Source organism: Cupressus sempervirens, chromosome 8 (assembly GCF_028749045.1).
Source record: "Cupressus sempervirens isolate cs-2001-9-10 chromosome 8, ASM2874904v1, whole genome shotgun sequence".
Taxonomy (NCBI): domain Eukaryota; kingdom Viridiplantae; phylum Streptophyta; class Pinopsida; order Cupressales; family Cupressaceae; genus Cupressus; species Cupressus sempervirens.
In genome coordinates this window covers 479,988,843-480,011,969 of record NC_143125.1, presented here as the reverse complement: position 1 = coordinate 480,011,969, position 23,127 = coordinate 479,988,843, and the positions used below count along the sequence as shown (strand labels likewise).

Below are 23,127 nucleotides of genomic sequence, written 5' to 3'. Positions count from 1 at the left end.
AAAAGAAGATCAATGATATGAATTTGTGCGAGAGTATGAATGGAAAATCAAAAAATTGCTGACCCATTGATCTGATCAGGTGCTTTAAAGGTCACTGGTGCTCTTGAATATTTTCCACATTATGAACAACACTAGAGTTCAAGAAAAATGACCGATTCACCAAGCTTTGGAATGACCAAATCAGACACTTCAATGCCTTAGCCTGAGTGAAGAAATAAATAAACAAGCTATGCTTAAGATTTTACTATTTCAAACATAGATTACAATATAGACAATTAATGTTGTTCTCGTTGAGATTTTTCCTAACTATTTCAATAGTATTCTACACATGTTGGTATCTTTATTTCACAATATCTCATTCATCACTTTTAGGGGCAGTTGCTCTTATCTACATTTTATACTAATTCTTCCACGCCCTATGTAGACAGCATCTGTATTAATAGCAATTGTAAACCTGACCTCCACCACATGAAAATATGTTGAATACACTTTTTTTTTGATTAATCAAAATGAGTTTTTGATCGGGTGATGTTTGAATATAACAATTATTTGACTATCTTAGAAAATAAACTTGACCTTACTTTAGGTTCGATAGGTACATTGAATTTAGAGGAATAATGAAGGATGATTTGTATGTGTACAAAGATTAAAAAATAGTCATTTAGAAATTATCTTGGAGAATTACATATTGTTGTTCTAATAAAAGAATGATTACATAGAGGTGATGTTAGATAATTACTTTAGGTTGTTTCAACAATAGTTTCAATAGAGCCTCGCAACTCTTTCAATTAGATTAGGTGAGCAAGGAGTGCAAGATTAATGAAACATGGGCTATCTCTTTCCATTATCAACATCTATGGATCTATATGTAATTAGTGGGCATACAAGTTATATTGGATAATTACTTAATCTTGTTCCAATAAAAAAGTGATTACATAGATAAGATAAGATAAGATAAGATAATTGTATTAATGTCAACAAGAGACCACTATAGGTCTCAACAATAGTTCACTATAACTATTTCAAAAGTCTGTACAATACATATTTTTCTAATATTAGATAATTACTTTAGGTTGTCTCAACAATAGTTCACTATAACTATCTTAAAGGTGTGTACAATACATATTTTTCTAATATTCAATACATTTTCTTCTAACAACTGTTATCAATACACTCAATACACAAGGACAAATGTCTTTACTTGCTTAGTACCAATAAGGCCTCACACAAGGAGTGCAAGATTATTGAAACATGGACTAACCCCTTCCACTATCAAAATCTATAGACCTATATGTAATTAGTGGGCTTAATCTTAAGTAACTCTATAGTTACACATGCTTTTATTGGAGTTGTATTCAGATTAGTGATCTCCCCCCAAAAAACCCAATACCTAATCTATCAACTTTCTGAATAATGCGTCCACTAAATGTACCATTTATTCTCATAAGAGATGAATTTTTATGAATGACTACTAATAAAACATGCATCAATAAAATTTTCTCAAAAACTACTAGTTATATTTTGATATTAAGATTATAATTTATAAGCATTTTAACCTTTAATATTAAGTAGAATATTTCTATTTATTTCTAAATTCTAATATTATAATTTTAGGAAAGGTAACCTTTGTTGCTTAATGCAGTTTACACTCAATCTAATGCTGAAGCAGCTGGTAAGTTTAATGCCAGGGAGTCTGCAATCATCTCAATTTTTTAGCGATTTAATGACATTCATGAATGGGCTAGTTGCATTTCCTCTCAACATCCCTGGTACAGATTATACAAAAGCTCTCAAGGTAATGTGCAAATGCTCTTTTTAGAGTGTTAAATGCATTAGGTCAAATCAATGTTTTTCAATTAGCAAGCTTGGTGCGGATTTAAATGCATTAAATTATCAATGTTTTTCAATTTGCAAGGTTAGTTAAGTGTTATAATGAATGTTCTTGTGAGATCTATTAGATTTCCACAATCCATGCTAATACTTTCAAATTTTTGGATTAGATTGTGATTAGAATGTTCTTGTTTCATGGCAGTCAAGGTCCAAAATTCATGCTACTCTAAGAGTTATTATAAAGCAAAGGAGAAATGGAAATGACGACGAGAGTGGAGATTTTCTAGATTCACTCATCAAAACTACAAATCTTTTGGATGAAGAGATATTGAATCTTATTATGGACCTTATCCTTGGTGGTTATGAAATGACATCTAACTTGATAGCATTAATTTTGAAGTTTCTAACTGAATGCCCTAAGGCATTGGAGCATTATTAAAGAAAACATCAAGGGATAATATTTGAATTGTGGATATTTGTAAATTATGTTGGTTTTAGACAGTTATAGTTATAGTTATATATGTGCTCTTATGATGATGTGATTGGGATTGTAAGTTTTTTTGTCATGTTTACCTATTTAAAATATAGATGAAATTATTGATTTTCATTCTTGATAAATAATTATTTCCTAATTTTATTCTTCCCTGCAGAAACCAAAATTTAGATGCTATGCCAATTATTGCAAAGGCTTTGCTCTCATAGGAGCCTTCTAAACTCCACAAAATTTGAGTTGTAAAGAATAATTGCTCGGTGGAAACAAGATATCATGCACATTTCTTCCTCCTTCCCATTGTTTTGTATAAAATAAATCATTTGACAAATGAAACAATAGTGTGGAGGTAGAAATGTGCATGATACCTTGACTCTCATGCATCAAGCAATTATGCTTTATAATCAAGTTTTGTGCAGTTTTGAACGCTCCTATGAGAGAAAAGCTTTCAAAAAATAATGGGATAGTGTGTCTCATTTGCAACATATCTTGGTCTCAATTGTGACACAAAATTGGCAAATTTTACGTCGCAAGTATGGCACCGGCGTAGATAACTAAGGGTTTGTGGTCAGAATTCAGATGCAAAATTGGGTAGGTTTACGTCAAAATTGAGACAACTTGCGCTCGCAAATGAGAAAATAACAGTTCAGGTTGGCTAGAGAAATCGACGAAATTCATGTCAGTAAGTCCACGTTTATGAAGTCAAAATGATGACTCATAATGAATGTGGCGAGAAACTGACCAAATTTTTCTGACAACAACTTTGGTGGCTTTAGCGACCTACTCTTGTCGAAATTGAGACCTTTTCGCATCGCAATTTAGCCCTAAATTTACTAGTGCAACTAGTATGGAAAGATAATGTTCACCATTCTGCTATTGAAAGGGTGCCTTTCTCCAAAGGTCTGAGATCTAACCCAATTTTTTCTGATGATGATTTCAATAATACCCTTGAGATGATATGTTAGGAAAAGGTTGTGCAACCACATGCATTTATTTTGGAGGATAGGACTAGTAACAATCTTTTTCAATGTAGCACAAATCCTTTCATGTCAGATTATTCCCCTGAAAAGGTGAGACCTAGACACTTAGAGCTTGAAAGTTTCAATGATGAGAAAACATCTGCATCTGAGTTCACTATCCCTGATCTTCATGATAATGAAATTCTGAGAGCACAACTTGCTGAGCAAGAAGCTATTAATAGGAGATTTAGGAAACAAAGGGAAGAAGAGGTCATGAAGGCTTATTAAGAAAAAAAAGAATTACTTAGGTGAATTGCTACCTTAAAGAAGGAAAATGAGATAGTAGCTAATTCTGGGTAGCCTGCAATGGTGGAACAAGTTGAAAAGCTTAAGAGGCAAGAGAAAAATTTGTTGGAAAACCATAAAATGAATCTAGAGGGACCTGTAATATAGAAAATTAGGAACTATATTGCTCTAGAAGTTGATAAAAATAGAATAAAAAATGTGGAACCTGTTGTAGGTGCTAAGGACAAAGGAAAACAAAAGGAGATTGGTATTAAGATCAATGAGCTAGTAAAGACAGTTCAAATCCATGATTCCATGTCACTTTCTAATATTGAATTGGAAAAGAGAAGAAATGAAAGGGATGCTTTAGCCAAGAGATTGGAGATTGTAGAAAGTGAGGCTGCTATAGCTGAGATGAACAATAAGATCAAATTCTTGGAAATTACCAAAAAGCAGTCTGCAACTATGCCTAAAGATGATGATGGATCTAATGGTGCGAATCAAAATACTACTAAGGTACCTATTTCTTTCTTGTCTATATCTTCACAGAAAGTAGATCTTAACAAATTTTTTGGTGATGCTAGCACAAGTAATACTATGAGTAATACTAAGAAAGAAAATGCTAATCACCCCAAGATTGATTTACAAAGGAGACCTGTTCAATTAGAAGGCTATAGGAAAATATATTTTGATAGAATCTCTAGTTTTCCAAATCCTATCCCATAAGAAATGAGGAAAAGATTGCCTAAATTTGATAGAAATAATGCTATTTCTTGTGAGGACCATTTGAGGAGTTTTCTTGATATGATGAGTGATTATGAGGTTGAAGCTGAAGATGTCGTTATGAAATTTTTTGTTCAATCATTAACAAAAGATGCTAGAGAATGGTTCAAGAGACTTCATGAATTGTCTATTGTTGATTGGAAAGAAATTGAGTATTGTTTCAAAGAGCAATATGGTGACAAGAAAAATCAGAGCTATATCTTAAAGGAATTTAATAATATTAAGAAGTTTCCTAATGAATATGTTACTGAATTTAACACTAGATTTTAGAAAAGGATGTACAAGCTAATGCAAGCCATGTGAATTGATGACAATGTATGTCTGATCACTTATCTGAATGCTTTGGTGGTAAAATGGCATACCAACTTAGGGATAAAGAGCCTAGTACCTTAAGAGATTCTTTCAAGATTTCCATTAATATAGAAAATAATTTGAGGATTTCAGGCAGATTAGAAAGAAAAAGAGATGATCCTAGGTTATTTGGGAATAAGGGGAATATAAAGGAAGAAAATAAATCCATAGGAGGAAAAAGGCAAGAGCCTAGTGAAATGAGTTAGATTCTAAATGCTATAAAAGGTCTGAATCTTCCTTAGATGAAGAATGATAGGAACCCCACTGATAATAGGGTCCCTTATCAATCAAATTTCAATAGACAAAATAGGCTACAAAATTTCCCTTACAATACTACCTGGAAGGATGGTCAACCTAGTATCCCTCCTCCAAAGAACAACAACAACAAGGTGACCCCTGATCCTTTGTAAATTTGGTAGATGATCCTGAGTTTGTTACTGAACCTACATGGTGTTTTGAATTTCAATTACCCCATTCCCTTGAACCTTGTGTAGTAGCATTGTCATTCTCGGGAAATCAAGCTGTAGTAGAAAACTATCATGAGCAGGAAGAAAATAATGATGATGTAGGATGCAATATGTTTGAATCACATTATTTTGACTATGAGGACTATGACAAAGATGTATATGACCAAAGAAAGTTTCAGAATGTCATACAACAACAAGTATTTTCTGATGAGAGTGATCTAGAAGACAATGTGTGTAACATGGTAAATGCAAAGGAAGAAGTAACACTGAGAAAACCTTCTAGGGAAGAAATTGATCAAATTACTGCCAATATAATAGCTTAGGTTTAGACTAGAAACATGGCTCAGAAAGATGAAAGTAATAAATTATCTAGTATATTCATAAAGGGGGTTGATCCTAAGAAGGGTGAAATTGTGAAACCTAAAGAGGCTCCTATTGTGAAGGTTAAAATTAATAATAGAAGGTGGGGACAAAAGAAAGGAGGAAATCCTAAAGATGTGGAGTTCTCAAATGATATCCCCAAAAAAATAGATGAGAATGTATCAAAGATCATCACAAAACATGATAAGAATCATCAAAATGCTCTGAACATTTTGGATAAACAAGATGAGAAAGGGAATGCGACTACTAATAATCCTTTTGGTTCTTCCATAGATATGTCTACTGTTTTGTCTTAGATTATATTAAGGTTCCTTTGTCTGAATTGCTAAGAATTCCTAAGCACCAAAATAAGGCTATGGCATGGTTGGGAAACACTGATGTAAAAGTAAGTCAGGATTATAATGAAACTCACAGTCCCAAAGAAAGTGGCAAAGAAACGGTAAAGGATAATGAAGTTGAAGGAGTTATGTCTCAAATTCCTCAAATGTTTTTGGATAATTTTGTAAATTAGTGTTTGGGAAATGTTGAACCATTTTTCTTAAGCATTATAGTAAATGGTAAAACATTAAAAAATTGCATGATTGATTCTAGTGCTTCCAACACTGTGATGCCTTTCAAAATAATGAAGGAATTAGGCTTAAAAGTGGATACAACTCAACGAAGATGTTGTGCTATGGATAAAAGAGAAGTGATAGTCATAGGCACTATAAAATCTTTGCCATATAGATTAACAACCTACCCTGACAAAGAACTTACTATGAGTGTATTGGTTGTTGATATTCCACCTCAGTATGGCATGTTATTATCAAGAAAGTGGAGTGCTGCTATGGGTGGGAGTCTACAGTGTGATTTTTCATTTGCCACTTTTAATATTGAGGGGAATTTGATAAAGTTCAATAGGGAGCCTAGGAGTATATAAATGATAGAGGAAGATGTAGGAGACAACATGACAAATTTTGTGGATACATATATTAATGCATTCAGAGTTGAGGTCCTGACTTTGAAAAAATCTAAGCATAAATCTTAGATGGAAATGGAAGTTGACACAAAAATAGACAAGGGTGATCTGTGGACTATGTTTTTTGATGGTGCATGTTGCAAAGATAGATCCGGTGTAGGCATTTTTCTGATATCTCTAGCAGGGGTAACATACAAATTCTCCTTTACTTTAAGTTTCCCTTGTACTAACAATATAGCAGAATAGGAGGCTTTGTTGTTAAGTCTCAGATTAGCTCATAAGCATGAGATAAAGTGTTTACATGTTGTAGGAGATTCTGAATTGGTGGTATCCCAAGTAAGAAATGCTTATGTGTCAAAGAATAAAAGATTAAAATAGTATAGAAATGTAGTGTTGGACATGATCGAATGTTTTAATGCATTTGGGATAATTTGGAAAGATAGGACAAATAATAAAATGACAGATTTACTGGCAAACATAGCCATAAAACCTGATGATATCACATTTGCTGGTGTGTCTAAAATTGAGATTCAAACTAGACCTTCTATCCCTAATAATGTTCAGAATTGGAAAGTGTTTGAAGATGATAAGGATATTCTGAGATTTTTGAATTGTTGCAACTTATGAAGAAAATGTAGATGGAAAAGATACTGTTTTTGGACAGGAAGTTGTGCAATTGAAGACAAATAAAATCCCAAAGGGTCAAGTTTTTTTAGAAACTATTTTTGACAATGAAGATAGGTCACAAATGGACAATAATGGATATAATGCCAAGGATTTAGAAGAGGAGAACTTGGGAACCCAGGAAACACCTAAAAAGGTATATATTGGTAAGAAATTGCCTCCTAAAATTAGGAAAGATCTAATACACCTGCTATTCGCTCCTAATTTAACAGTTTTGAAAATGACCAAGAAACTAGACCAATGCTTCTAAGGCTAGAAAATTCCTATGATGAATGCATCTAACTACAATCTTGGGCCAACTATAAGGCTAGACCCTTCTTCTACTTTAGGCTCTGCAAGACCTAGGCGGGTGGACCTTAGATTCAATTAATATTGCATTAGAGCAAAAACATATCCTTGAATCTATTAAGCAGATGAAAACCCCTTATATCTCCTAAAGAATTATGCAGTAACAAAGAAGTGCAAGAGAAAATTAAAACTCTGTAGAATACACAAGCTGAGTGAGGGTTAAACTATTCTAGCTCTTCAACATAAAATTTAAAGATGATTTGAATTTGATTTTGATATTATGTGGGTGGGGAAAGTGGATGAAAACTAGGTATGAACAACAAACTTATGATCTTGTAATAGATCAGTGCCTCATCCATTGGGCAATTCATGAATCTCCCTCATGCATTTTGGATTTCTGATACTAATTCATATATTCAGATATATGATCTATCCATTCACCTTGTAAATATATATCAATGTTCAATCTAAATCTCATTCTTGCCTGATATCCTCCTCAAAAAACTAGCAACCCTATTGAATCTCTAAAGAATTTACATAATTCCTTCAATTACAAGCAACAATGAAGCAACATACAGCCTTAAGGGACTGCACTTATGATCTGGGCTCTTTGTTCAAAGACCATAAAACATCAAAAGCTCAACTAAGAAAGGAGACAAGATTTAAATTGAAACTAAACACTTGCTATCCTTGTATTGATTTCCTTGAAATAATACATAAAAATGCATGAAATTAACTCACAAAGAACCTAATAAACCAGACTATTCAATGAACAAATGCTCTCATACAAGAGAGAAAATGGTGGGAATGAGAAATTTATGGGATGGGGAAGGGGGTTATCAGAACCACAACAAAGCTTCATGGTCTAGAACCAGCACATCTCCAATCTTCCATTTAGAATTTGTCAATTCCAAGGCCAGTTCTACTAACTATCTTCATTCCAGAGAAAACTTTCCAATATTTTCCAACCTTACAAAAGAGAAGAAGAAAGTATATAGCAAGAAGTGAATTCTCGAATCTATTATGTAATTGTCATGTGTCCACTTGAAATTCAATCTCCTGCAACTGAATAACTACTTTCTCCCTTCTCCCATTCTGATTTGATTTGGTTTCATCATTTTTCTTTTACTGATCTTGAAATATCTCTACTTAATGATGAAAAACCTTTTTACATCCAAAATATCTTATTTGCCTTATGAAATTCTGGTGAAATATCAATTTTTACTAAATGAATGTGATCAAATTCGACCCAAACTGAGTTTTCACTGCCTTTTAACCACATTTAGGTCATTACCTTATCAAAAATCAGTTCTGAACTTCCTGGCTTGATTTGCCAAACTTTTTCTTCTTTGAACCTCTATAATTTCTCTTGAACAAATGAGGAATCACTTCATGTCTTTACTAGGTTCTTTTTAAAATTGTGTCGTTGATCCTTGAAAAATTTGACAATCTAGAAATGAAAACTGGGCTGACTCATTTTTCTTCTTAACATGTTGGCAGTCAACCCAATAAAATGCTTCCATTTTTATTATTCCTTCAAATGTTGGCACTTCAGTCTAGGCCCATTGATGACTGGGGACATGTGTCATCAATTTGCTACCTCGCTATGCATAACCTTCAAGCATCTTTCTATAGTGAGCTAGCAATAACCATTGATTTTTCTTTGATCCTGTGGTAGACATTTGATACAACCCTTAAGAGAACAATGGTGGGTCGCTCACTTGCTACCTCACTATACATAACTTTCGCACATCTTTCCATAGTGAGTTAGTGAGTATCATTGATTTATGCTTGATCTGATGTTTTAGAATCACTTACATGTTCTATGCATGGGGAGTGGGTCCAAGATACTGCTATCGCTAAGTTGGCTTAACATGCCGGCACACATATATTTTTAAATTTCCAATGACATCATTTTTCCCTAACTTTGTTGTGTTTTTCATTTTCAGGCAATGTCACTACCTCACTACCTATGAAAATCACAAACTTCTCGGTAGCGACATAGCGAGCTCTGACAGAGTCAAAACTTCCGGCCTATAAATGCTAAGTAGGATTCCACCGTGTCATCTGATCTGCATAGCTCATTTTTGACAAATCACTCATTTGGGACCCATCTTTTGAAAATTTCTATTATATCACAACCTTTCGACTAGTTGCTACCTCGCTATTGGCAAAAACACCAACTCTCCGGCTAGCAAGATAGCGACTCCTGACAGATTCATAATTCTGGTGAAAGAGAACACAAAACATATAGATTGAAAATTCATTAATTAATACTGGTGTCAGAGAAAGTAGTCATGCAACATTTATGGACTTGCATCAAAATTTCTGAGATCACATTATTTTTAAAAAAGGTTACCCCTTTCTTTAAAATTTGGGCACTCGCTATGTTGCTATTGACAGGTTGCATAGATTTTCGATGGCGACTTAGCGAGTCACTAGAGAAACTTCAATTCTGGTGACACCATTTGTGAATTCCTCCTTGTGTGTCCTTTTTGACACTAAAAATTCTAGGACATAGCACATGACCATAATACACCCTTTTTCGATGCTAGACTTCATTCTTTAGTGCCATAACAAAGTTCTCCGATGGTCACTACATCACTATAGGAAACAATCTCTCAACTTTTCATAGCGAGTACATGACATCCATTGATCATAACAAGATCCAACAGTGGGATAAGATTTTTCAAAAGGACTCAACAATGACCTCAATGTAGGTGGGAAAGAATATTTAGTTGCTGTTAAGACTTTTGCGCCATAATAAGATTTAAAAGGCAAGACCTAGGGTTTTAGACATATTTTAAAAGATATCAAAATACAAGACCAAAACCTAAAACCCTAGGACCTAACAAAAGAACTCACATCTAATTTTTTCACCATGATTCTAAGAAAAATTAATATGTAAACAATTAGACCAATAGTGGCTCTATTTGGGGATGATAGACTACTTGAGTCTATGCAAGAATTCAGAATCTTTGGGAGAGAAAACCACATACTAGACTTCAAAAAATTCTCTTGAACAACTTTATTAAAAATAGAGAAACTACTCTAACTATGTACACATGATGGCCCCAGGCCACCGAAAAGTTTTGAAAACTTTTCACCTCTGTCAAAAACTTGATTCTCATTTACATCTCTTTGAGGTAAGCTGAAATTATCTTTTTCAATTTTACCAATTAGATTAGCATCTTGAATCACATCACTTGACAAAATGAAATTATCATCATTCTCATAGTGCCTATGAAATTAAAAGACTATTTCATCTTCATGCTCACTATGAGAAAAAACATCAGCATGGTGATGATTACACAAACTAAACTGAGAATCAAAATCCAACAATGATTCATGCATGCTGATCGGAAACAGAAAGACTTCATATTCTACACCATTTACCAAGTGCATCTACCAAAAACTTGCAACTCACCTTGTGTCTCTGACGATGAAGAATATGTGAAATCTAATTGTTGCCTACCTGTAGTCATGTCATTCACTAAATTAGATTTATTCTCCGCTGAAACCTCTTCACATTCTTCAAACAACTGATTAGTTACCAAGCATGAAAACTCATTCTGAAAGTGCTGATCTAAACTATGTTGATCACAATCATTTTCTTCATCTAATTGAATGTTAGAATGAACCTTGAACTTATCTTTACAAGACCTATCAACATATAAAGAAAATCTATAATCAGTCTGACAACCTTCATTGTTTTCCCTTTCATCACATGAAACATCAAAACAAATTTTTGCAAGATCAAAATGAAAAGAATTTGAAACAATATTAAACTTCCCTTCATTAAAATTCCCCACATCCAACAAATTTTCATGTGCAAATACGTTTGAGGTACTATCATCTACATCTCAAAAATCGAATAAGGATTGTTCAGATTCCACATCTCTTTCTAGATTAAACTTTGGGGAAGTAACTTGTCTGAATGAAGAAACATTATGACAGAAAATATGAAGATTCTTAGAAACACTTACTTGCTTTTCAAAATCACGAGCCAAAAAAATAGAGATTTCATTAGGGCTCAAGAAGTCTGCCTCACAAATCTTCTCCTAGCTATGATTATCATCTGGATAACATGAAGAACTTACAATAGCTAGATCATTAGTATAGCAATCTAGAAAATCAAAATTGTTACAACATTCATTCTTACCATTGCAATCACTATCTCTACTTCTGTTATAACTTTCTTCAACTTCATATTCATTGTAACCAAATTTATTTTCACTTTCATATCCATCTTCCTTATGTTGATTGCAATAACCCGATTCCTTTGCAATTGAATCCTTCTCTTCACATTCGAAAGATAGATTATCTTTCTCTATAGACTCATTATATTCATTGCTAACTTGGCTTTCAGCACACTCATTATCATTAGAAGATATGTCATGAAATCTATAATCACCATTTTCCATCTCCTCAATGAATCTTTCATGTGCAAAATTCTTTGTAATCTTATAGGTGTTGGCCAATTGATTGAATCAGGCACTAGAACATGAAGGAAAATACTAGGCAAGGCAGATTCCTCAGGTCTACAATGAAAAGGTATCTTGCTGATTTCTGATTTAAACCTTAAATAACATTGTTTGACACTTAAACCTTGAGTTTTTCCTACCTCAATTCTTATAAGATTGATAATCCTTTTGTAGATCAACTTATTCAACATAGCAATGTTATTATTCATAGTTTCTAAACTCTCAGAATTTGGCAAACTAATCGTAGATATGAGATTTGACTCCATTATAAAACAAAATTTCTACCTCTTCCTTCTAGTGCTGAAAATCACTAAATAGAGGCTACCATGTTTTTAACATTTGACTTTCATGAAAAGAAAACATAAAAACCAAAATACCTCAAGTACTGATGCAAACTTTGATCTGCTGATTTGGAATAGGTGCAAGACTGAAATTCCTTCACACCACTAGTCAAAAATTTGTAGAGCTGCCACCTCCTTTCAAGAGGATAAAGAGATCACTTTTGTGATTCACTTTTTACACTTCAATTTCTTATAACAGCAGATTGCAAACAACACTTAAAAACTTATCAAGAATTTAAAATTCCTTTCCAAGAGACTATCAACAGTTTCAGATCTCCCCATACAACTAAAAATCCTTCAAATTTTGCAATGAAATCAACTAGGAACAAATTGGTACAGAGATTTGAGAGTCATCACTCACACTTTGTGAGGAAATAAAAGATAATTTGTCACTTGACAAATCTGAACCAGACCTTCAATGCAAGAGAAACTTGCAGATCATTATCATCCTGAAAAGAAACTACACTTTATAAATCAATTCTTGACTTTGAACTTTCTCAATAGATCTTGAAAACTAAATTGATTAAAGATAGACCTATAATAGTCACAACACATAATTTTCATCCAATTTTACAACCTACTATTGTCCATGAATAAAGCTTCAATGGGGATCACAAAACCTTGCATACAAAATTGAATATGCAAAATACATCAGAGGTTTCTAGCTCAATAATTTAGGCATTTACAACCTTGTTCCCTAGTAGAGTCACCATTTTGTTGGCTCTTGATTTAATAGCTTTGAAAATGACCAAGAAACTAGACCAATGCATCTAAGGCTAGCAAATTCCTATGATGAATGCATTTGACTACAGTCTTTGGCCAACTATAAGGCTAGACCCTTTTTCTACTTTAGACTCTGCAAGAACTAGGTAGGTGGACCTCAGATTCAATTGATATTGTACCAGTGCAAAAACATATCCCTAAAACTATTAATTAGATGAACACCCCTTATATCTCCTAAAGACTTATGCAGTAACAAAGAAGTGCAGTAGCAAATTAAAACTCTATAGAATGCACAAGCTAAGTGAGGGTTAAACTGTTCTAGCTCTTCAACATAAAGTGTAAAGATAATTTGAATTTGAATTTGATTTTATGTGGGTGGGGAAAGTGGATGAAAACTAGGTATGAACAACAAACTTATGATCCTGTAATAGATTGGTGCCTCATCCATTGGGCAATTCATGAATCTCCCTCATGCATTTTGGATATCTGATACTAATTCATATATTTAGATATATGATCTATCCATTCACCTTGTAAATAGACATCAATGTTCAATCTAAATATCATTCTTACCTGATATCCTCCTCAAAAAACCTGCAAACCTATTGAATCTCTGAAGCATTTACATAATTCCTTGAATTACAAGCAATAATGAAGCAACATACAGCCTTAAGGGACTGCACTTATGATCTAGGCTCTTTGTTCAAAGACCATAAAACATCACATCTCAACTGAGAAAGGAGACAAGATTTAAATTGAAACTAAACACTTATTGTTCCTTGTATTGATTTCCTTGAAATAATACATAAAAATGCATGAATTTAACTCACAAAGAACCTAATAAACTAGACTATTCAATAAAAAAATCCTGTCATACAAGAGAGAAAATGGTAGGAATGAGAAATTGATTGGATGGGGAAGGGGGTATCACAGCCAAAGAAAAGCTTCATGGTCTAAAACTAGCACATCTCTAATCTTCCATTCATAATTCATCAATTCCAAGGCCAGTTCTACTAACTATCTTCATTCCACAGAAAACTTTCCAATATTTTCCAACCTTACAAAAGAGAAGAAGAAAGTATATAGCAAGAAGTGAATTCTGGATCTGTTATGTAATTGACATGTGTCCACTTGAAATTCAATCTCCTGCAATTGAATAATTTCTTTCTCCCTTTCCCATTATTATCTAATTTGGTTTCATCATTTTTCTGTTACTGATCTTGAAATATCTCTGCTTAATGATGAAAAACCTTTTTGCATCCAAATTATCTAAGTTGCCTTATGAAATTCTAGTGAAATCTCATTTTTTACTAAATGAATGTGATCAAATTTGACCCAAACTGAGTTTTCACTGCCTTTTAACCACATTTAGGTCATTACCTTATCAAAAATTAGTTTTGAACTTCCTGGCTTGATTTTCCAAACTTGTTCTTCTCTAAAACTTTGCAATTTCTCTCGAACAAATGAGGAATCGCTTCACATCTTTACCAAGTTCTTTTTAAAATTGTGCCATTGATCCTTGAAAAATTCGATGATCTAGAAATGAGAACTGGGTTGACTCATTTTTCTTCTTAACACGCTGGTAGTCAACCCAATAAAATGCTTCCATCTATACTATTCCTTCAAATGTTGACACTTTACTCTAGGCCCATTGATGACTAGGGACACGTGTCATCAATTTTCTACCTCGCTATGCATAACCTTCGAGCGCCTTTCTATAGCGAGCTAGCGATAACCATTGATTTTTCTTTGATCTTGTGGCAGACATTTGATATAACCCTTAAGAGACCAATGGTGGATCCCTCACTCACTACCTCACTATACATAACTTTCACACATCTTTCCATAGTGAGTTAGTGAGTATCATCAATTTATGCTTGATCTGATGATTTAGAATCACTTACATGTTTTATGGATGGGGAGTGGGTCCAAGATACTGCTGTCACTGAGCTAGCTTAACACGCTGGCACACATATATATAGTTTAATTTCCAATGACATCATTTTTCCTTGACTCTACCGTGTTTGTCATTTTCAGGCAATGTCACTACCTCACTACTAACAAAAATCACAAACTTCCTAGTAGCGACATAGCCAACTCTGGTGGAGTCTAAACTTTTGGCCTATAAATGTTAAGTAGGATGCCACCATGTCATTTGATCTACACAACTCATTTCTAACAAATCACTCATTTGGGACCCATCTTTTTAAAATTTCTATTATATCACAACCTTCTGACTTGTCACTACCTTGCTACCAGCAAAAACACCAACTCTCTGGCTAGCAAGATAGCGACACCTGATGGATTCATAATTCTAGTGACAGAGAATACAAAACATATTGATTGAAATTTTTTTAATTAATACTAGTGTTAGACAAAGTAGTCGTGCAACATTTATGGACTTGCATGGGAATTTTTGTGATCACATCAATTTTAAAAAAGGTTACCCCTTTCTTTAAAATCTGGGCACTCGCTATGTCGCTACTGGTAGGTCACATAGATTTTTTGATAGCGACTTAGCGAGTCACTAGAGAAACTTCAATTCCAGTGACACCATTTGTGAGTTCCTCCTTGTGTGTCCTTTTTGACACTGACAATTTTGGGACATAGCATGTGACCATAACACACCCTTTTCTGGCACTAGACCTCATTCTTCAGTGTCATAATAAAGTTCTTTGATGGTCGCTACATCTCTATAGGAGAAAACCTTGCAACTTTTCATAGCGAATATGTGACATCCGTTGATCCTAACAAGATCCAATGATGGGATAAGATTTTTCAAAAGGACTCAAAAATGACCTCAATGTAGGCAGGAAAGAATATTCAATTGCTATTAAGACTTTCATACCAGAATAAGATTTAAAAGGCAAGACCTAGGGTTTTAGATAGATTTTAAAAGATATCAAAAATACGAGACCAAAATCTAAAACCCTAGGACCTAACAAAAAAACTCACATCTGATTTTTTCACCATGATTCTAAGAAAAATTAATATGTAAAAAATCAGACCAACACCTACTAAGAAAGTATAGACACGTGTTTGCATGGTCATATGATGATCTAAAGGCCTATAGAGAAGATCTCTTTCAACATGAAGTCCCTTTGAAACTAGATGTTAAGCCTTTTAGACAAAAACAAAGGCCAATAAACCCAACCTTGGCCTCGAAAATGCAAGAAGAATTGATCAAGTTAAGAGATGTTGGGATTATAAAACCTATCAGACATTCTTCTTGGGTATCCAATTTAGTTCCTATCAGGAAGAAAAATGGAGATATAAGGTTATGTGTTGATTTTAGGAATCTAAACATATCTTCCTTAAAAGATAATTATTGTTTACGCAATATAGAAGCTGTGTTGCAAAGAGTTACTGGTTCACAATTGAAGTCCATGATGGATGGGTTTTCAGGATATAATCAAGTAGTTGTCAAAGAATCAGAATAGTTTAAGACTACTTTCACTACTCCATGGGGTACTTATGTTTATGTCAGGATGCCATTTGGGCTTACCAATGCTAGGGCTACTTTTCAAAGGGCCATGGATGTAGCTTTTGCTGATATTATTGACAAATTTTTGGTTGTATATTAGGATGACCTTACTGCTTACTCCAAGGATGAAAATGATCATTGTATGCACTTAGAAAAGGTATTTATCAGGGCCCTTAAATATGGAATATCTTTAAATCCAAGTAAATGTAAATTTGGTGTCACTGAAGGAAAATTGTTAGGACATCTAGTTGGCAAGCATGGAGTAAGGATTGACCTTGAAAGGGTAGAAGCAATAGATAGGATTCAGAAACCCAAGAGTGTTAAAGGCATTTAGTCATTCTTTGGACAGATCAATTTTCTTAGGAGATTTGCGACAAATTTTGCAGAGGTTAGTAGGCCTATATCAAGAATGCTAAAGAAAGGATCTAAGATAAAAAGGGATAGTGAACCCGGTATTGCATTTCAAAAGATTAAGCAAGCTATTAAAGATGCCCCTATTCTTAAAGCTCCAAATTATGAAAAACCAATGCACATATTTTATTTTGCCTCATTTCACACTATTGTTGTAGTATTGTTACAAAAAAATGAGGAGGGTTATGAGAAACCTATTGCATTCTTCAACAAGTCTTTGCAAGCAATAGATCTTAAGTATGACATCAATGAGAAATAGGCATATGCACTGGTGAAAGGAGTTAAGGCTTTTAGATGTTACTTAATGAGAGCTACTATCATTTCTTTTGTTCCTATTGCTGCTATGAAGGACATCTTTTCATAGCAAGAGGTATCTAGCAAAAGATGTAGATGGATTAATAGGATACAAGAGTTTAACATTGATATTCAGATTACTAAATTGGTCAGGGGTCAAGGTTTGGCCATGTTGATGATAGAAGTTAACCTAGAGGCAAACCAAATTAATCAACTTGATGATAGTTGCAAGGACAATATTTGTGACATGGGTATCTCTAATTGGTATAGAGACATAATTTATTATCTGTAAAACATGAAATCTCCACTAGGGCTAACAAATAACCAAAAAAGATACCTCAAGTTACAAGCTATAAGGTATGTTATGGTGCAAGGTCAATTGTGGTGGAGAAATATGGAAGGGGTACTTTTAAAGTGCGTGGATGAGATTGAGTCTAAAAGAATTTTGAAAGACATGCATAAAGGTGTGTGTGGAGGACATTATATGGCTAAAACTACTACTCATAAAATTCTTAGGGCTGGTTTTTGGTGGCCTACACCCTTCAGAGATACTCATGAGTTTGTAAAAGTTTGTGATGCTTGTCAAAGGTTTAGTAGAAAATTAAAATTCTTTGGGAATTTTCCATTAAGACCAGTTGAAGTGCAGGCACCTTTTCAACAGTGGGGAATTGATTTTATAGGTGAGATCACAAATAAGTCTAGTAGTGGTCATTAATGGATCTTAGTAGCTATTGATTATTTCACCAAGTGGGTTGAGGCAGTCCCTACTAAGAATGCAACAAGTAAGGTGGTGATTAATTTCATTTTAAATAATATTGTGACCAAATTTGGATGCCCACAAAAGATTGTAATAGATAATGCTATGTGTTTCAAATCAGAGGAATATAAATTTTTTTGAAAAAAAATGGCATTACAAAGTACACATCATCACCCTATCATCCTCAAGGGAATGGTCAAACATAATCAAGAAATAAGAATATACTAAAGGTTATCAATAGAATTCTAGGGGAAAACAAGAAGGCATGGGATTCAAAGTTGCCATTAGCTCTGTGGGCTGATAGGATTACTGTGAAGAAGGCCATTGGATGTGCCCCATTTGATCTAGTTTATGGTATATAGGCCAAACTTCCACAAAATAACCTAAAGGAGATGTATAAATTTGTTCAACTATATGAAGATGACATCATTGATGAGATGCAACTCAGAATGGATGATATTTTGCAACTAGAAGAAGCAAGGAGAGAGTCTTTTATTCAAAATGTCAAGTTACAATCACAAATGAAGCACTTATATGACAAAAGAGCCACTAAAAGGAAATTTGAAATAGGTGACATGGTACTGATGTGGAATGCTAGAGTGGAAGATAAAGGAAAGCATCGTAAATTTGACCCAATCTAGCTTGGCCCATACAACATTTGTGATAAAAATGGAGAAGATTCATATTTTATGAAGGATTTAACTGGAGGTATTCTGGAATTGCCAGTTCATGGACAATTCTTGAAGAGGTACTTTTCTTAAAAAGTATCTGTTTTCCATGAACAATAGCTTTAGGGTTCTTGGTTTTCCTGTACATTCTATATATTTTGTAAATCCCTATAAATAGTCTCTCTATATAGTTTGGTGTCTGGCTTCTTATTTCTGTGTGTTGTTCTATGTTTTCTGAAGAAGTTGTCATTTTTATACCAAGTTTGTGGTCTGCTCTCCCAAAGATTTTGAATTCTTGCATAGACTCAAGTAGTCTATCATCCCCAGACAGAGCCACTATTGGTCTGATTTTTACATATTAATTTTTCTTAGAATCACAGTTAAAAAATTAGATGTGAGTTCTTTTGTTAGGTTCTAGGGTTTTAGGGTTTTGGTCTTGTATTTCTAATATCTTTTAAAAACTATGTAAAACTCGAGGTCTTACCTTTTAAATCTTATTCTGGCACAAAAGTCTTAATAGCAACTGAATATTCTTTCCTGCCTATGTCGAGGTCATTGTTGAGTCCTTTTGAAAAATCTTATCCCACCGTTGGATCTTGTTAGGATCAACAGATGTCGCGTACTCGCTATAAAAAGTTGTAAGGTTGTTTCCTATAGCGATATAGCAACCATTAGAGAACTTTGTTATGGTACTGAAGAATGAAGTCTAGCACTGGAAAAGGGTGAATTAGGGTCATGTGCTATCTCTCGAGATTGTTAGTGTTAGAAAGGATGCACGAGGAAGAATTTGCAAATGGTGTCACCAGAATTGAGGTTTCTTTGGTGACTCGCTAAGTCGCTATCAAAAAATCTATGCAACCTGCTGGTAGCGACATAACAAGTGCCCAGACTTTAAAGGTAGTGACTGGTTGAAAGGTTGTAATGTAGTGGAAATTTTAAAATAGATGGGGGCCCCAAATAAGTGATTCATAAGAAATGAGTTGTGCAGATTAAATGACATGCTAGCATTTATAGGCTGAAAGTTTTGATTCTGCCAGAGCTTGCTATGTCGCTACCGAGAAGTTTGTGATTCCCACCGGTAGCAAGGTAGCGACATGCCTGAAAATGATAAACATGTTAGAGTCAAGGAAAAATGATGTCATTGGAAATTAAATAATATATATGTGTACCAACATGTTAGGCCAACTCAGCGATAGCAGTATCTTGGACCCACCCCCATGCATAGAACATGTCAATAATTCTAAATTGTCACATCAAGCATAATTGATGATACTTGTTAACTCACTATAGAAAGGTGCTCAAAAGTTATGTATAGTGAGGTAGCAAGTGAGGGACCCACCATTGTTCTCTTAAGGGTTGTATCAAATTTCTGCCACAGGATCAAAGCAAAATCAGTGGTTATTGCTAACTCACTATAGAAAGATGTGTGAAAGTTATGCATAGTGAGGTAGCAATTTGATGACACATGTTGCCAGTCATCAAGGGGCCCACCAAAGTGATGAGTAGTGAATCTAAGATTGACATGTGGCAAAGGGGTTGGAGAGAAAGAAGAAAATGATTTAAAAATCAAATTTCAAATGATTCTCCAATGCTCAGATTTTAAAATTGAAATACTTGAATAGTTTGACTATATGAGCTTTTAAATTTTTTTCAATTTTAAATATGCTCTGTTCAATCCGAGAGGCATATTTTTAAAAATGGTTTTGGGGGGGCATTTTTTGTCCAAAATGTATAGTGTAATATATCGTTGAAACTAGAAAAGAGTGAATTTTCCATTTTTGAAGTCAAATTTTGTGTAAGTGTTAGTCAATAATAGCTACTGGAGGTTTTTTTTTGATTCTGGGGGCTTCATAGTGAATTGTGCAATTTTAATGTTGCAGATGAAATTGCAATCAGATATAGATATATTTTCATCTGATTTGACTTCTCCAGCAATTTGAAGGATGAATTGAATGTTTTTGAAGGTGGTGGAAGAAATTGTATTCTTGCCAACAACATAGGTGAATTTCATGGCAAAACAGATATGACAAGTAAAAATCAGATTTTGAAGTTCTAGTATAGTTTGTAATGCAGTCTTGATATTTTCTCCATAGGATATTTTGCAGATTATTAAAGTGGAATTATATCAAATATTTTGGCATCATTTATGAGTTCAATTGCAGGTAGTTGAAGGATGATCAGTTTTAGCAACTTCAGATTGAAGACATTCTCAGTGGGACAGATGTCATTTCTAGATTATATTTCCTGAATATCTTCTCTCCTATATATCTTCCTTGTCTACTCATTGTAAAGGGTTCCAATTTTTTTGGAGATTTTTTGAGGATTGTGAGACCAATCTAGTTCCAGAGTTAGAGAATTTCTTGATAGTTGTGATACCAATTTTCCCAGTGTTCCTCTGATATAGACATTAGTATTGTATTTCTTTTGAAGAATTCATATGTCATAGTTAGTTATTTGTGTGTTTTCTAAATTTTGATATGCAGATGATGTGTTGGTTTCAAGGAAATTAATGCAAGAGCTTCATTTCTTTAGTTTCATTTTGATTCTTGTCTCCTTCTTCTATTATTTGCAATCTTTTGTGTTTAAGAACTAAGAGCTTGAACTCAGTTGCAATCCTTTCAGATTGTATGTTAGGATAAACTTTCTGTTGGAACAAAGAAACCAAGTAAATTCTTGTTTATACTAATAGGGTTGTGAGTTACATGAGGAGGATATTAATATAAGTATGAGAGTTGTCATGAAGATTGATGTCTGTTTGCAAGTCAAATAAATAGATCAGATATCTAAATATATGAGTATACTTTAGGTATCCATCTATATGTGAAGGTTTACTTGGTGCCCAATGGATAAGGGACTAGTCATCTTGAAGGATACAGGTTCTCCGGGTTATGCTGAGAAAATTTAATCTTTAAATGAATATCAATTTCCCATTTTATGTATTGAAGAGCTAGAATTGTGGGTCATGGCTTATTTGTTTTTTCTTTCTTTGATTGTAGTTGGCTTCTATAATCAGGAAAATTGTCAGCAAATTGAAGAAGAATATTGACCATCTCTACTATAGGGGATAGTCTTACATAGAAGAGTATCAAGTTAATAAGATGGTATCCCTTAGGTTTTCCCACCTTGGCTTAGTAGAGCCTAAAGTGAAGTGAGTCATAATGACTCTATTAATTGATCCAGAACTAAGATGTAGCCTTGCTAAACATAGGATTTAGCTCATCCTTAGGCTTGTCCCTAGTCTTTGTTTCTTGGTATCAGGTTTGAATCTACTTGATATGTTCTTTACAAGAAATAACTCCAACAGACTCAACAATGTTAACCAAGTGATTCAATTGCTCCAAAGCCAAGTAGTCAAAATTCAGTATCTAGCAAGAAGCCGAGTTAGTTTATAGTGTTTTCCAAGGTACATAGTGTTTACCAAGATTTGTAGACTATATATAGTTCAAATCGAGCATAAAAGAAACTATTGAGCTATTGACCAGACATGAAGAAGATTGTAGTGTTAATTGAGCTCAGGTACATTAACCAAGTTCTACTATATCTACCAAGCTCATAGTGTTAATAATGTGAATCTAGTGTTGACTGAGTCGTGAAGTGTCAACCAAGCAATTTAAAAACTACCAAGTTTCTCAATGTTCACTGAGTCACACAGTGGTGACCGAGTTCAAGCTACTTGGAAGTGATTAGTATGGACCGAGCTTCAAGTTCAACTAAGTTCCAAAGATCAATGAGAATTGATAGTATTTTCCATGTATCAAAACATCACCAAGTTTTTCTTCTGAACCTAAGTTATAACAGTTGGGCTGACTTTGTGAATTGTGATGAAATTGGTATTGTAGCCGAATCTAGTAAGTTATTATTTGAATTGGTATATATGTAATGTATTGTATCATATCCAAATATATCATTGAAGAAGATTATGAAGTACATGAGTGTGACTTAAAGAAGGCTATAAGTAGTATAAGGGACATAAAGATTTATCTATCAGAGTCAGGTGATCATCACAATAGAAGGAATCTCAACCAAAAGATCAGAGTTGCAGATCAGAGATTAGCCACTATTTCATCCTAACATGTACATTAGTGAAATCCTTTAATAGGGTAGACTTAATAGTCTTTTGCTAAATCTCCTGACTGAGTGCATACTTCATTGTATGTTTGTAAATCCTTTAACAAGGTGGACCTCATAGTCCTTATTGCCCCTATTAGGTCAGATCACCACAAGTGGTCAATTATAAGCCTTAACAAGTTAATTTTATATAGCAATACTAAAGCTTGTGGGTATCATCCCACCCCAGTTTTATTTTCTACTTGGAAGGTTTTTGGGTTACCATATCTTGTCTCAAAGTGTTATAAATGTTTTAATGATTTCATTCTTTCACACTTTAGACACCCAAAAATGGTTCACATCTATGGTTTCATCACATTTTCATACTAATTCATCCCATTTTCTCATTCCACTAACTCTGATCTTTTTGGCTAATTTGATC

At 33.9% G+C, this 23,127-nt stretch overlaps 1 pseudogene; it reads right to left on the bottom strand.

The window, feature by feature from the left end:
• LOC149543307 (protein CTR9 homolog) overlaps nt 1-23,127 on the bottom strand; it is a 106,845-nt pseudogene that overhangs the window by 59,061 nt on the left and 24,657 nt on the right.